We start from the raw sequence: 17,503 nt of genomic DNA on the forward strand, positions 1-17,503 counted from the left end.
TTTTATGCAGGAAGTTGCATTCGCTTTCCCAGCTCTGGTGTGAACCCAGTTCACAGAGGATCTGTTCATTCATTGGAAATATGTTTATCTTTTCCTAAATCAATTCTCTCCACAACAAGAAGGTCGGCGACAACTTAATAAGAATAAGGTGTTTGAGTGATTGTCTGTACATAACTTCCATCTTTGTAATTCTCAACATCAAGTTCAGGTGAATCGTGGTTTGTGTCCAACATGATGCCGGAAACATGTACAGATAAAACGTGAGTTTACACATTTTTTCGTTTCTGTCAAAGGCTTTGTCACTGCGTTGAAACCGAATCCATTCCTGCACGTTATTCTTTGCCTGATAATTGCTGGTTTAACAGTTAAAACTGGCCCCATTTCTGTCCTGTCAATAAGTAACACTGAAGGGCTCCTTCAAAACTCCCATCCTTTATTGCAATAAGGTGGGCCTGAGGAACCTAAGGGCCCATGTGGAACAGCTAATAAGTAGATGGTTTGCGGAAACACCAATTGCACCTTCTGCTCCGGTTGAAATATCAAACCGCAAAAGCATTAACTGTTCTAGGTAAGGCTCGAACTCACAACCTCGGCATTTCTCCGAGCTCTAGTACTGTTATATAAGTACCGCGCGCTAACCGATTGCGCCACTAGAGCTGTGCTCGATCGGTGCTGGTTATCCATGCTCATTTACTTGCACATTTCAGGTTGTCTAATCGTGCGGGGATGCAATGTTGTTTCATTGAGGTGCATTGGCTGGGTTTATATGAAAGAGTGAAGCAGGAGTTACTCTCATGTGTTAGCGAGCTGGTGAATTTACCAAAGGCTGCACCAGATCCTGGTGTCATAAGCACTGAACTTTTTCGCCCAACTCCTAAAATACAGTCTGCAAAATGAGAACCGATGAAAATTCATCACATGCAAAACACAAAAAACCTTTTAAAGTTTTGCCCATGATTCGTTAACCATGTGAGTTACCGGTTGATTAATGTCTGTCTCCTGGTCTGTCTCCTGGAATGTGTTCTGCCTTTCACTTTAGAATGGCAGCTCTTATACCATTGCTGCTGACAGAAACAAGACTGCCAGTGACTTTCCATTTTCTCTCTCCCATGGTTACACAGACTGATGCTATCGGACAGCACCGAGTGTATGCGAAGGTTCCTCAGAGTCTATCGAGGCCTCCTTATCTGGACCGTCCAGACAATCTGCACAACACTTTTGGAATTCGGTCAGCAAACCTTCTTGAAGTAAGTTAATGATCCGGGTCTCTCGGCAATCTTTTAGTTTCATTAAAACCGGCATTGAAAATTCCAAAATCCTTCCATAGGGAGCAGATTGAAGAAAATAAATTATTTCAAGTAATTAATTACAATAATGAGAGAATCCACGGCGAGCAAGGTTCGAAATCTACGTGAGGAAACCCCTTAACAACTCAGCCATCGCAGCTTACATACCGCCATTTGCCACAAATTAAATTCTCAAATCGCTGACCCTGTTTATTTTTGGTGATGACGGTTTTGTCATATTTAATTTGCTGCAAATTCAGCAAGGCCAGAAGAATCGCAGTGATTATTACAATAAAAGAAAACTTCCGATATTTAACGGTAATGTAAGATGTTGAGAACAGTATGGAATATTCTGCAGGATAATGAAAAGAAACAGCAGGAACATTGTGTTCTGCTCCCACAAGACGCAGATCAGCATTAGTCTCTGCTCCCTGCCCTCCGGCTGTAGAAACCTTGTCTCCAGGTTATGAACTGATTCTAGGTCGGAGATAAATGTTCAGTGTAGAGCTTAAACACAGCGGGTGGGCTCAACTATATAAAGCAGTTATTTTAGACCAGAGACAGCGATAAACGTCCTATATTGCTCAAATGCATCAATGTGTGAATCTGACATTAAATGTGTTTAAATACAGTGGGAGATTTAAAGTCGATTCGGTGCCAATAGTTTCCAAGGTGATCTTACCTGTGTCTCTCTTGCCTCTGTCTCCCCTTCCTCCCACATGCTGCCAGTTTTTAAATCTTGTTTTAAATCTGCTGCTCTGGACCAGTGTTTCCACAGTCTCACAACCTTTTCTGCAAATACCGTCTCACTGCTTGACTTCTCTGTTTATTAGTGATGAATTAGTTAAGCAACGATGACGAGACGGAGTACAGAGATGAGATAGTCCGGCTGATGAGATAGTCCAGCTGATGAGATGGTGCAATGACAACAACCTTGCCCTGAACGTTGGCAAAACTAAGGAGCTCATCGTGGACTTCAGAAGCCACCGAGGGAACCATCGCCCCATCAGCATAGACGGGACACCAGTGGAAGTCGTCAGTTGCTTCCGATTCCTGGGTCTGCAGAGCTCTGATGACCTGGCCTGGAACCATAATACTGAGGCTATGCTGAAGAAGGCACACCAGCGCCTTTACCCTCTATGGTGCCTGAGGAAATGCGGCATAAGCACACAGTGGCTTGTGAACTTTTACCGTGGCACCATAGAGAGTGTCCTGACGAGTGGTGTCAATGTGTGGTATGGTAACACCACTGCACAGAACAAGAAAGCTATCCAGAGAGTTGTGAATACGGCAGAAAAGATCATCGGGTGCGCACTTCCATCCATCGAGGAGATCTTCCAGACCAGGTGCCGGAACAAGGCCCGCTCCATCATCCAGGACCCCAATCACCCTGGGCACAAACTGTTCTCCCTCCTGTGGTCCGGACATCGGTACCGCAGCATCCAAACCAGGACCAGCATGTTTAAGAACAGTTTCTATCCACAGGCAGTGCGCCTACTGAACTGCTAATCGCACTGCCCCATATATTATAGTTATATGTTTATGTAAATATATATATTATACTTATATTACCATATATTTATCATACTACATTACTATTATTTCCAGTGGTAATTGAGGCTTTTTGCACTATTCATCATATCCTGCAACTTGGACTGTTATTGCTATACTTTTTGCTTATTTGCTTATTGTTTTTATTCATACTTGTTTTTATTTTTTTGCTTTTATATTATATGCTTGTATTGTGGGAGTGAGTGGGGAGTAAGAATTCCATTGTACTAGTTACATATGGCAATAAAATGATCTTGAATCTTGAATCTTGAATCACCTTGTGGTGAAATGGTGGCGCCTGTGACGGCAAATTAATTGATTTTTCGCTGTGTTCTATCAGCAGGTGCCGCAGAGAACAGAAGATATAAAGCGAGCTATTGGAAACACGTTGGGATCACAGGTTTTTTTGCACAGAATTGAACCTATATAATGCAAGATGGAATATTGTAATTGCTGCATCACAATAACCAAAATCTCGTTATAAATGTTGTCTCATTAGTTCCCCAGTGTCAGAGCCATCATATATTTCTTGTAAGACACAAACACAGGTATTCCTTCAGAATCAACCCACAGATTAAAACTGAGATAAACGCAATGAGATACAGACACCATCGGGATTTTAGCGGAATAGACAGGAGAGATGAATCAATAAAAAATGGCCTCAGGCTCCAACAGGTAGCTGATAGATGTCAGTGAGAGCAGGCGGCATAGTTAAGGTGTGATTTGTCTTGGTGGCTTAGCTGGTTAAAACGTTTGTCTAATAAACCAAGAGATCCTGGGTTCGACTCTCAGTTCGCGGGCCTTTGTCCTAATGAACCTCTTCTAATGAGTTTCTTCTCGTGCGAAAGGGCTACGATTCTTTTAAATGTAACTGTGGCTGCACTAGCTCCCATTATGGATTACGGCTCCATTCACTGCGGGTCGTGGGTCGAATTACACCGCAGAGCTGATTTTGGCAACTTCACCAAAAATCTATCTCTTCTAAGCAGTGCCATGCGTGACTTTGTTGTGGTTAGGGCAGCGCTGGAGCAGCTGATATGTGGTGCTGTGATCATATAATGATCAGTGCTCTGAATTGTGGCCACAGCAACCTCTGAGCTGGAGCGACAAACCATTTTCAAGAAGGAGGCTCATCGGCTGCTCAGCAGAAAAGTCAATCTGCTGGACGTCCAACTCTGCCAGACTGCATGTTCTTTCAGACAGCTTTCCAACTGGACACAGGCATCCAACTGCCATGCGTGCATTGTTGACTAGTTCAAGTCAACAATATTAGACTCTCTTTACAAAACTAGTTTTAAATCTACGACTTATATTATCAAATAAGATATTGCAGAATTAATAGCTCAACATTTTCGTCTGTTTCAGCATCCTCATATAATATACACTAGAATAGTCAACTGTATTGAAAATGTTGCATTATTTTACTGTGACAGCGAATAATAATTTGAGTGAAGACATTGGCCACGAGGTTTCACCATTTCTTGTCCTATATGCGTGGCTGGAGAGATGGTGCAGGAGGGAGGGCTTTAGATTCCTGAGGCATTGGGACCATTTCTGGGGAAGGTGGGATCTAAACAAGGTGAATGGGTTACACCACAAGAGAGCCAGGTCCAATATTCTCGTGGGGAGGATTGCTAGTGCTGTTGGGGAGTGTTTAATCTAGCTTGGCAGGGAGATGGGCACCAGAATATAGGAGTACAAAAGAGGAATAAGGTGCATAAAAGAGTGATAGTGTTGGATAGTACTAGAGAAGAAAGTAGTACTAGAGATGGAAGTAGTACAATATTAGATAGGAGCAGACTAAGAAAGACAAAGAAAAATTTAAAAATTGGTTTAGAATGCATGTACGTAAAAGCACAAAATGTGGTGAATAAGGTTGGTGAGCTACAAGCACAATTAGCCATGTGGCAATATGATGTTGTGGCAATAACCGAAAGGTGGCTTAAAAATGGTAAGGACTTGGCATTTAACATTGAAGGATACAAGGTGTTCAGAAAAGATATGGAAGGAAAAATGGGAGATGTGGTGGCAGAGCTGATTAAGGAAGACATTGTAGTGTTGGACAGGGAAGATGTTCTTGAGGGGACAAGATAAGAATCCATTTGGTTAGAGTTGAGGAACAAAAAGGGTGTGATCACGACATTGGGGGTATTCTACAGGCCCCCAAATAGTGAGAGGGCGGTAGAGGAGCAAATCTGCAGGGAAATCGCAGAGAAATGTAAGAGCTATAGAGTGGTGATACTGGGGGACTTTAATTACACAAGTATCGATTGGGACAATGCTAGTGTAAAGGGAAAGGAGGAGGAGGAAGTTTTGAAATGTGTTCAGGAGAACTTCCTTGAGCAGTATATTATTGGCCCAAGTAGGAAGGAGGCATTGCTGGACCTGGTGCTGGAGAATGAGGTCTGCCAGTTCGACCAAGTGTCTGTGGGAGAACACTTGCGTATGAGTGATCATCGTATCATAAGATTTAGATTAACATTGGAGAGGAGCAAGGAACAATCTAGAGTGGAACTTCTAAACTGTAATAGGGCTAACTTCAATGGGAAGCGAAATGATACAGCCAGAGTAAAATGGAAATTAAGGATGACAGGAAAAACTGTAATGGAACAATGGGTGATCTTTAAGGAGGAGATGTTCCAAGTACAGGCTAGATACATTCCAACAAGAGTGAAGGGTAAGGGAACCAAAGCAAGGGCTCCTTGGATGACGGGGAAGATAGAGAAGGTGATGAAACCAAAAAAGGAGGATGTATGATGAATGTCAGGTGCATCCTTCAACGGTGAATCAGACCAAATACAATAAGTTGAGAGGGGAAGTGAAGATGGAAATAAGATTGGCAAACAGAGAATATGAAAGGAGAATGGCGGTTAACATAAATGGGAAACCCAAAAATCTTATACTGGCATGCAAACAGTTAATGGGTACTAAGAGGCTTGGTGGGGCCTATTAGGGACAAAGAAGGTGATATATGCTTAGAAGCGCAGGGCAAGGCCAGAATACTCAATGAGTACTTTATATCGGTGTTTACTAAAGAGATGGACGCTGACAAAATATCTGTAGAAGTGGAAAAGGTAGAAGCAATGGAAGGGGTGAAAATTGATAGACAGGTTGTACTAGATAGGCTGGGTATTCTGAGAGTGGATAAGTCGCCTGGTCCAGATGGCTTGCATCCCAGATTGCTAAGCGAATTGGGGGAGGAGATAGCAGAAGTGCTTGCCATATTTTTCCAATCTTCCCTAGATGCGGGGGAGGTGCCCAAGGATTTGACATTGGCAAATGTGACAACTTTCTTCAAGAAAGTGTCTAAGGACAAGCCTAATAACTACAGACCAGTCAGTTTAACATCAGTGGTGGGTAAAGCTTTAGAAACAATAATCAAGGGAAAAATTAACGGGCACTTGTAGAGGTTTAAGTGAATTAAGCAGAGCCAACACGGATTTGTAAAGGGCAGATCGTGTTTGCGTAATCTAATTGAATATTTTGATGAAGTAACAGGGAGGATTGATGAAGGGAATGCAATGGATGCAGCCTACATGGATTTACAGAAGGTGATTGACAAAGTATTACATAGAAGGCTACTTGACAAAAATTGAGGCTGATTGAATAGGTGGGTCAGTGGCACCTTGGATAAGAAATTGACTTAAGGACAGAAAAGATCTGCAGTTCTTTTCCATATTTCTGTCTAAGCTCCATATAACTTGATTCCTAACAACACCGTGTAGATCTCAGTTTTGGAAGCAACAATTGACACCCAGCATCCAAAGCCTTTTTGTATAAAGAGTTCTGGATTTCTACAAACCTTTGAGAGCAACGTTGCTTTCGGATTTCATTACTAAATGGGCCAGCTCTAATTTTGAGGTTATGACTCTTTTCATTGATTCCCCAACCAGCAGAAATAGTTGATCTCTATCTACCCTAGTAATGCATTTAACATGTTAAACACCACAATCCGATCACCCCTCAACCTTTTAAACTCAAGTGAACAGAAGGCAAATTTATACAATCAATGCTCATAATTTAACGCTGTAGGGCTCGGTGTTAATCTGGTAAATCTGCACTGCACAACTGCAGGCCAATGTATCCTTCCTGCATGGCGTGCCCAGAACAGAACACAATACTCCAGATGTGGTCCACCTAGAACGTTGTAAACTCGAGAATATCATCCCCCTCTTTAGTATTTCAGCCATCTTGAGGTAAAGGCCAAGCCGCTTTGGAAAGTGTGCAGAGGAGAACCACTAGACTAATCCCCAGTGTAAAGCAGCTTAGCTGTCAAGATCGGCTGAACGAGTTGCGTGTCGACACTTTACAGAAGCCTAGACTGAGGGTTGATCGGATCGATGTTTATAAGGTGATGAAGAGTAGATTTTGTTAGAGTTCACAATTTGTTCCAATTAAATATTTGAGGGAGGACCAGGGGTGACAATTTAAATTGTATAAGGCCAGATCTTAATCAGATGTCTGGAGGTGTTTCTTTTCCCAGAGAATAGTGGAACTCTGGAACAGTCTGCCGGCTCGGGCAGTGGACGCCGATTCACTGAATTTTTTCAAGCGAGAGCTGGACCTGTTTCTGGCCGGGGCAGATTCACCTCGAACAACGGCTCGATACTAGGAGGAATACAGGGCCAGTGTGATGACATGGACTAATTCTGCTCACGTAGATGGGTCAGAGAGAAACCGAGATGGTGGCAGATAAAATCTACACTGGCTGAACGGCTACATTGCCAGCGGCTCGTTGTTTTGATGCTGTGATTCTCGCTAAAGGGTTTCACTGAGTGATATATGAGAGTTCGCATGTACAAATCCCGGACAAATGCAATATGTTCCCATTTGTAGCGAAAAATCATCAGTTTATGGCGCAGCGCAACCCATCTCGCCTCGTGATTGCTGCAAAATTTATGTAATAATAATGATGCACGCCTTTAATGCATCATTATTATGATTCCCCTTCCCAGCACTGTCAGGCTCCGTAATCATAATTGATCCCAAGCTGCCATTCAACGATTCTGGTTTGTTTAAAGTTAGACTCAAAATGAAAAATTCCTTGTTCGCTCCGGGTTTCAACAGCATCCAACGTGCCTATAATCACCGATTCTCCCAGGTATTCACACAGAAATTGTTGCCCTGCCAATCCAGATCAGTAAACACAGGGGTGATAGCTGGATGGGACTTGGTGTGAGTAAGGACACGGGCAGGCAGGATTACCTCAGTTTTCCAAAGGAAAGAACGTAGGAGTCCGGCCAGGCGTGCATTGGAACAGTCAAGTCTGTTGTGCTCTGTTCTGGGCACCACACACAGGGAGGATATATTGCCCTTGGAGTGGTGCAGCGCAGATTTACTAGATTAATACCGAGGCTTACAGGGTTAAATTATGAGGATTGATTGTATAAACTTGGCTTCTGTTCTCTTAAATTTAGAAGATTGATGGGTGAGCTGATCATGGTGTTTAAAGTGATAAAAGGTTTAACAGTGCAGATAGAGTTAAACTAGTTCCTCTGACAGTGGAATGAAGTACAAGGGGGAATACACTTAACACTACAGGTGCTCCATTCAAAAGTCAAATCCGAAAGCATCTTTTCACCTAAAGTTTTGTAGGAATCTGAAACTCTCTTCCCGATAAGTCCATGGGGGTAAATTGTTGCTTCCAAGACTGAGATCGACACGTTGTTGTTAGGTAAGGGGATCAAGTTATATGGAGCAACGGCAGAAAAATGTAGGTGTGATGCAGATCAGCTATGACCTAATATAATGTTGGACCAGGTAGAAGGTAGAAAGGACTACTCCTGCTCTAAGTTCGTGAAATCTGTTCTCTTTCTTCTCAGATAACTTTACCCTACATTAGTCGTCATCAGACTGGATCAATAAATCGTATTTTCACTCCTTCTATTCTGTAAGGTCGCTTCTCCATCCTTCATTCTCCTCTTCCAGTTCTGGCACAGCTAGAAGCAGAGGAGGTCGAAGTTGTACCACGTTCAACCGTACACAGCAGTACTGCGCAGCAGCCAGCAGAGGGAGCAGGTGCTGTAATGCTGCACAGCGGCCAGAGGAGGGAGCAGCAGTACCAGACACACCTCGATCCTGTAGAACAAACATACACTGGTGGAGGGATTTTACCCCTACCCGCTGGGAGTTAAAATCTAAATTTTCAGCCCAGAACGGAGGCATCTGCGACATGGTATTGCAGAGATCTACAAGAAACTAACTCGTGTGGAATACCAGTTTACATTGTGGGAGAAATAACAAGAAGAAACAGCCTCAAAAGTATAAGTGAACTCTTTAGGACTGATATCAGGAGAATGATCAACAGTTAGAATGGACTCCAGGCAGGGCGGGGGTGGTCAAAACCCCTGAATGACTTAGGGAAAAAACTGGATCAAACAATGAGGTGAAGACTACGGATGCTCTGGAGGGCTGTATTAGAAGGGGCTGAATGGCCTTCCTCAAGGAGCTTGTGATCATTGCGGGTAGGTGTGAAAACTGTGTCCTTCCCAGTCTCAATCATTATGTATCTTAATGGCGGTCTGTTTACTGAATAAAACTGGGACATCAATCATTCTGGCCAATTTTTATACCTCAATCAACATAACAAAAAATACCAGATGATCTGGTCATTGTCACATTGCTGTTTGTGGGAGCTTGCTGTGCGCAAATTGGCTACCATGTTTCCTAAATTACAACAGTGATGTACAACAGTACTTCATTTGCTGTAAAGTGCTTTGGGGCGTCCGGTGGTGGTAAAAGGTGCCCAATAAATGTAAGTCTTTCGTTCATTTATCTACTTCAGTGAGATGAAAATACAGAACTGGTTTTCTATCGCATTCAACTTCCAGAAAAATTCGTTGATAGAAAGTGTAGGTCGTAGAGATTGCCTTTGATCCAGAATATTTGCACTGACCCTCTTCCCAAAGCGCTTGAGATTCACGTGGATTGATTTGGAATCCTTCTCTTTTATCTTTCCAAATGTTTCAAAGCAAATTCAAGGTCAAAAGTCACGAGCAAAATGAGGGCTCGTCCAGGATTTGAACCCAGGACCCTTTGCATATATCTATACTCAGTCACAGCTAAAGCGAGAATCATACCACTAGACCAACGAACCGGTATTGAAAGCCAAAACACTTACAGTTTTTCCATACTCAAGCCATGTGTTGGCCGTTCTTGATAAGCAGAGCACTTGAGACCGAGACAGCTCTGACATTGCCTTCTCTACCTGTCTTCTGAAGCACCGCACTGCTCCACTCAGACAATTAATGAGCTGTGAGGACGGTAATGTATCCAGGCAGCAGGTGCCCATCCCGAGAGCAGCAGCAGAGTTTCTGCATTAGTTTGGTGCGAGGCCTCAGATTTGGACAATGTTTCAGCAAAGGCAGTGAGAATACATGGAGGCAGAAAGTGACGCAACAACTGCCCCTGAAGTGACCATTTGGTTCTGTGACTGTGGCAAGTTTTGTTTGGGCAGGGGGTTTACTGTCAGTTCATAGCCCCACCCATCTTCTCCCCCGCCCATCGTGATTTCTGCCACATTTGCACATTCAGGACCGGGCCCGGGCAGATTCAACCCTGTCTCTCCCGGGGCGCTGAGGCTCCTACCGCCCCTGATTATCAATTCACCCATCTGTAAATTAGAACCTAAAAAAACTGCTTTACAAAGCACAGGTGCGGACGGAGATGCTGTGACCTTCTGACAAAATCTCAGCCCCATCAGGCAGATTTTTTTGTCTATAAAGATCAAAGCAGTTCCTATGTGTCCCAGGCAGCTTCGATTCAGACCAATAATCTTACTCAGACGTAGACTGGACCTACCCTGACATAGAGAGCATCATCACAGGCGCATACTTTCCTAGACGGGCCCAGACAGCTCCTACCCTGACACAGGGAGCACCATCACAGGCAGAGATTTTCCTAGACGGACCCAGGCAGCTCCTACCCTGATACAGGGAGCACCATCACAAGCACAGACATTCAAACACAGTCCCAGGGAGCTCCTTCCTTGACAAAGGGAGCACCATCACAGGCACAGACTTTCCTACACAGGCCCAGGCAGCTCCTACCCTGAAAGAGGGAGCACCATCAAAGGCACAGACTTTCCTACACAGACCCACAGAGCTCCTACCCTGACACAGGGAGCACCACTACAGACACAGACTTCCCTACACAGACCCAGTCAGCACCTACGCTGATCCAGGGAGCACCACCACAGGCACCGACTTAACTACACTGACCCAGGGAGTTCCTACACTGACACAGGGAGCACCGACACAGGCACAGACTTCCCCACACAGAACCAGATAGCTCCTACCCTGATCCGGGGAGCACCTGTACAAACCAAATAACTCCTGCACTGACCCATTCGCTCCTACATAGACAAAACAATTCCTACAATGACACAGCCAGCACCTATACATGAGCCCCTACAATGACATTGACACTTCCTGCACGGGCACGGTCAGTTCCAAGAAAGGCACAGAATGATCCTACACGGACCCAGACATTCCGACACAGACCCAGACATTCCTACACAGACCCAGACATTCCTACACAGACCCAGACATTCCTACACAGACCCAGACATTCATACACAAATCCAGGCAGCTCCTGCACAGACCGAGACATTCCTACACAGACCCAGACATCTTCTTAATAGAAACCAAAGCAAAATGCTGCTGTTGCTGGAAATCTGAAATATAAGCAGGAAATGCTGGATATACTGAGCAGGTCTGTTAGCATCTGTGGAGAGAGAAACAGTTAATGTTGCTGGTTGATTGCCTTTCGTCAGCTTCTTCATATACCCTGGTTACTCCTACAAAAACCTAGAAATAACCTACACTGACTCAGATATAACATAAAGAGCCAGACAATTCCTACCCTGACACAGACAGCTCCTACACAGATTCAGATATAACATACAGACTCAGACAGCTCCTATCCTGACACAGACAGCCCTTACATAGACCCATATATAATATACAGACCAGACAGCTCGTACCCTGACACAGACAGCTCTTACACAGACACATATATAACATACAGAACCAGACAGCTCCTACGCTGACACAGGCAGCTCTTACACTGACCCAGATATAGCATACAGAGACAGACAGCTCCTACCCTGACACAGACCGCTCTTACGCAGACCCTGATATAATATACAGAACCAGACAGCTCCTACGCTGAAGCAGACAGCTTTTAAACTGACCCAGATATAACATACAGACCCAGACAGCTCCTAACCTGACACAGAGAGCTCTTACACACACACTCAGATATAACATACAGATCATACAGCTCCTAACCTGACACAGACAGCTCTTACACAGACCCAGATATAATATACAGATCATACAGCTCCTACCCTGACACAGACAGCTCTTACACAGACCCAGATATAATATACAGACCCAGACAGCTCCTACCCTGACACAGACAGCTCTTACACACACACTCAGATATAACATACAGAGCCAGATAGCTCCTACACTGACACAGACAACTCTTACACACACACTCAGATATAACATACAGAGCCAGATAGCTGCTACGCTGACACTGACAGCACTTTCACCGTCCCAGATATAACATACAGAGCCAGACAGCTCCAACCCTGACACAGACAGTTCGTACACTGTCCGAGATATAACATACAGAGCCAGACAGCTCCAACCCTGAAACAGACAGCTCGTACACTGACCCAGATATAACATACAGGCTCAGACAGCTCCTACGCTGACACAGGCAGCTTTTACACTGACCCAGCTATAACATACAGACCCAGACCACTCCTAACCTGACACAGAGAGCTTTTACACACACACACTCAGATATAACATACAGAACCAGATAGCTCCTACGCTGACACAGACAGCACTTCCACAGTCCCAGATATAACATACAGAGCCAGACAGCTCCAACCCTGACACAGACAGCTCGTACACTGACCCAGATATAACATACAGGCTCAGACAGCTCCTACGCTGACACATACAGCACTTACACAGACCCAGTAGCTCCAACACTGACCCAATAAGTTCTTACACAGACCCAGGAAGCTTCTACAAAGACCTGAACAACTCCTGCGCAGACCATGACCTACTACTCGGACAGTTGCTACAAGGACCCAGATATGCCCAACAAAGGCCCAGACAGCAGGTGAGATCAGAGAATTCAGCTTAGCCCAGAGATGACGCCTGGACCTTTCCTGTTCTTTAGGCTCAGTAACTCGCCAAATAAGATCAGCGAACACACCACAAGCCGCGGAATGATCCTGGGCCCAACCTGCTCAGTATGGGGCTCAGTACCACACCGGGTGATATCTGCTAACTCAATACAAACCGGGGATGAATACAGAGAGTTTACTGATTGTATGGCTCAGTAGCACATATCATGCGATGATCTAACACACCACAGGCCGGTGATGAAGCCTGGGCCCATCGTGCTTTGTGCAGCTCAATATCATGCCGGGTGAGATCAGCTGATGAAGCACAGGCCAGTGTTGGAACCTCGGCCCTTCCTACTTTCTGTGGAGCCCGGCAGCACACTGGGTGAGATAATCGATCTCAGTGCAGGCAGAAATGAAGCCTGGGACTTTCCATCGCGCCTGTGCTGCCTCTTTGTTAATACTCTCCATTAGTTCCAATACCCTGATGTTTTTCTATTGCCATGTAAAGATTTCCCTTCCAGTATTAATCCAATTCCCTTTTGAAAGTTATTATTGAATCTGCTCCCACCATCATTTCAGGCAGTGCATTCCAGATCACAACAACTCCCCGTATGAAACAATGGTCCCTTATGTCGTCTCTGGTTCTATTGCCAATCAGATTCAATTAGTGGTTTCTGGTTACCTGCCCTTCTGCCGCTGGAAAGAGTTTCTCCTTATTTACGATGTCAAAACCGTTCATGATTTTGAACACCTCAGTCAAATCTCCTCTTAGCCGTCTCTGCTGTAAACAACCCCATCTTCTCCAGTCTCTCCACTTAACTGAAGTCCCTCATCCCTGGTACCATTCCAGTACATCTCCTCTGTTCATGTCTTCCCTCTCATAAATAATCACAATGAAATGTTTACAAAGAAAAGCACGAACATAATAAAAAGGAAAGCGAAATAAATACTGAGCAAAATGGATGTGAAAGTTCAGAAGGTGAAAAGAGCAGAACATCTGAGTTTTACTGTCGATCAGTGAGAGGAATCCATCGCTCTCTTGTGCTTGTGTGTGTCGGTTTACTGACAAAGCCTGTGATTGAGAAGAAGAAGAAGTTTGGTTTGCAGAACAAGACGGGCCCCTGGGGTGGAGCCAACAGCTGTTGCTCTGCAATAACAGACAGAGAGTGCGCGGTGCGGTAGGTCCCGTTAGCTCAGTCGGTAGATCATAAAACTCTTAATTTCAGCGTCGTAGGTTCGAGCCCCACCTTATGCAGTTGTATTATTTTATTTTAAGTCTTATTTCACAGGCGGTCCCCTGCTCTGAATTCCTGCAGTGCTTCAGTGAGTGTTTGATATAAATGTAATTCAACAGCGGTTTCAGGAAATCTCTCCCTGATTCGGGACTCTTATCTCTCCAGCATCTCGCTGCTGAACATTGAACTTCATATAATTCCCCCTGCAGCTCAGGGTTAGTGTGCTCTGTAAATGTTACAACAAAAACCTTCAGTATATTTCGCTCCGTGTCCAAACCAATGAGGTCTCCCCTGGTGGGTCAGCTTTCTGTGTTTATAAACACTTCAACAGATCATTAACATAACCTGAGCTCCGAGATCTGGTCGGGTCCCATTCCCACGGAGTGAGGAATGAGCGGAGTCCACCCGGGGTTAGATTTTCTTCCAAAAGAGAGACACGAAGCATCATTAACGGGAGGCCAGAATAGCTCAGTTGGGAGAGCGCTCGACTGAAGATCGGAAGGTCCCTGGTTTCGGCCGTTTTAAGTTATTTTGTGTCTCTTTCTTTGGTCCGATTCTCGAACAGAACGATGTACACTGAAGTTATTTTTCCGTCACTGAATTATTGGGTTGGAATCGAGAGAAATCAAGGATAGGAAATATTTATATTTTCTGTATTTAGATTTGTTTCCCTATCTCCTTCTACACTTTTCTCTGTTTTTCCTTTCTGTCTCTCGGGTGAACATTTGATTTGATGCATTTGTCCTAAACTGATGCTATAGAGCTATAAAGTGGTGACATTGGGGGGATTTAATTACCCAAATATCGATTGGGATAATGCTAGGGCAAAGGGAAACGAGGGGGAGGAATTTCTGAAATGTGATCAGGAGGATTTTCATGACCAATATTTTCTTGGCTCAACTAGGAAGGAAGTGTTTCTGAATCTGGTGCTGGGGAATGAGTTGGGGCAGTTCGACCAGGTGTCTGTGGGAGAACACTTGGGTGTGAGTGATCATCGTATCATAAGATTTAGATTAGCAATGGAGAGGAGCAAGGAACAATCTAGAGTGGAGCATCTAAAGTGGAATAGGGCTAAATTCAAGGGGATATGAAAGGATCCAGCCAGGATATAATGGTACCAAACACATACAGGAGAAACAGTAACAGAACAATGGGTGATCTTTAAGGAGGAGATGTTCCAAGTACAGGCTAGATACATTCTAACAAGTGGGAAAATTAATGGAACCAAAGAAAGGGCTCCAGGGATGATGAGGCAGATAGAGAAGATGATGAAACAAAAAGGTTAATGATGAATGACAGGTGAATACTTCAAGGGAGAACCAGGACAAATACAATAAGTTGAGAGGGGAAGTGAAGATGAAAATAAGATTGGCACAGAGAATATAAGAGTAGAATTGTGGTTAACATAAAAGGGAACTCAAAAATCTTCCACCGGCATGTAAACAGTAAGCAGGTTGTAAGAGGCGGGGTGGGGCCTGTTAGGGGAAAAGAAGGTGATATATGCTTAGAGGTGCAGGGCAAGGCTAGAATACTCAGTGAGCACTTTGTATCGGTGTTTACTAAGGAGGTGGATGCTGACAACATGTCGGTAGAAGCGGAAAACTTTTTTACACAGCGAGTGGTGATGGCCTGGAATTCGCTTCCGATGCAAGTGGTGGAAGCGGAGACACTCAATGTTTTCAAGGTGAGACTGGATAGGCACTTGAAGGGAAATAAACTTGCAGGGCTACGTAGATAGAGAGGGGGAATGGGACTGACTGGATTGCTCTACACAGAGAGCCGGCATCAACTCGATGGGCCGAATGGCCTCCTGCTGTGCCGATGTCCTCGGGGAAGTGTTTGCTAGTGCTGTTGGGGAGGGTTTAAATTAAAAATGTAGAGGGTTGGGAACCTGTGCAGGGAGGCAGAGGAAAGGGAAGCAAGGATAGAAGCGAAAGACAGGAAGGAGAAAAGCAAAAGTGGCAGGCAGAGAAATCAAGGGTTTAATTCAATCATGGCCACACTAAGTAATAATTCTAAAAGGTCTAAGAGTGTTAAAAAAATAAGCCTGAAAGCTTTGTGTCTTAATGCGAGGAGCATTCGTAGTAAGCTGAATGATTAAGCTGTGCAAATAGATGCAAACGGATATGATATAATTGGGATTACGGAGATATGGCTCCAGGGTGACCAAGCCTAGGAATTCAACATCCAGGGGTATTCAATATTCAGGAAAGACAGGCAAAAAGGAAATGGAGGTGGGGTAGCATTGCTGGTTAAAGTGGAGATGAACGCAATAGTAAGGAAGGATATTAGCTCTGATGATGTGGAATCTGTATGGGTAGAGCTGTGAAATGCCAAGGGGCAGAAACCATTAGTGGGAGTTGTATACAGACCTTCAAATCAGTAATGCTGACATTGGGGATGGCATTAAACGGGAAATTAGAGATGCGTGCAATAAGAGCACAGCAGGAATCATGGGTGACTATAATCTACATATAGATTGGGCTAATCAAATTAGTAACAATACTGTGGAGGAGGAATTCCTGGAGTGTATACGGGATGGTTTACTGGACCAGTAAGTCGAGGAACCAACTAGAGATCAGGCAATTTTAGACTGGGTATTGTTAAGGAGAATTTCAGTATTAAGGACTTTGCAAAGACTGTCGGGATACTTGATATTAAAACTGGCTAACAAGGGGCCCCCGAGCTTGCACGTAGGCAGGGGTGAGGTAATTGTCAGCTGCAGTTTTATTACTGAACATTTGTGGTCACCTTGCAACGATGAACAGTCTGGAACCATTGTTTACTTCTGCTTGTCTCGTCTGCGGCCAGAGGTCCCAAAAGGCTTTAACCTATGGCCATCGCTTGCTTAAGAATAGATAACCGTTTGGTCAAGAATAGATAACCGTTTTAGATGTCACGGGGGATCGCTGTGATTATGTAATCAACCGTCTAAGTTGTTTTGACTCCTGTATAAAGGTAGGAGCCTTGTGTGTGTAAAACGAGAGACTTGGTGATCACACAAGGCGTGTGTAACGGTTTCTCCCAGAGCTCTGCAATAAAGCATTCTTTTACTTTGCTATCCAACTCGTAGTCGGAGTTTTATTGACTCTAAAAAGCTTCTGTTGGGTATCGCGTCGACCTCGAATACCACCTGGCCCGCTTAGCCCCAAATTAGCTACAACAAATTGGCGCTGCGAGCAGGGTCACCGAGTGACTGGCCGCCCTAATCAAGTGGACACACGCTCGAGTGATTCAAAAAGAACAAGAGAGAGGTGAGATGGCATATGTAAAATTGT

At 44.4% G+C, this 17,503-nt stretch overlaps 1 non-coding gene across 1 annotated transcript; it reads right to left on the reverse strand.

The window, feature by feature from the left end:
• Window positions 1-560: 560 nt before the first annotated feature.
• trnai-uau (transfer RNA isoleucine (anticodon UAU)) lies at window positions 561-657 on the reverse strand. The gene is made up of 2 exons: window positions 620-657; window positions 561-596 (listed from the first exon to the last, which is right to left on the reverse strand). It is a non-coding gene; the product is annotated as a tRNA-Ile (tRNA).
• Window positions 658-17,503: the final 16,846 nt, after the last annotated feature.

This window comes from Somniosus microcephalus, unplaced genomic scaffold (genome assembly GCF_052327205.1).
Source record: "Somniosus microcephalus isolate GS21.2 unplaced genomic scaffold, FLI_Smic_1.0 unresolved_chr1, whole genome shotgun sequence".
In the NCBI taxonomy this organism is placed as follows: Eukaryota; Metazoa; Chordata; class Chondrichthyes; order Squaliformes; family Somniosidae; genus Somniosus; species Somniosus microcephalus.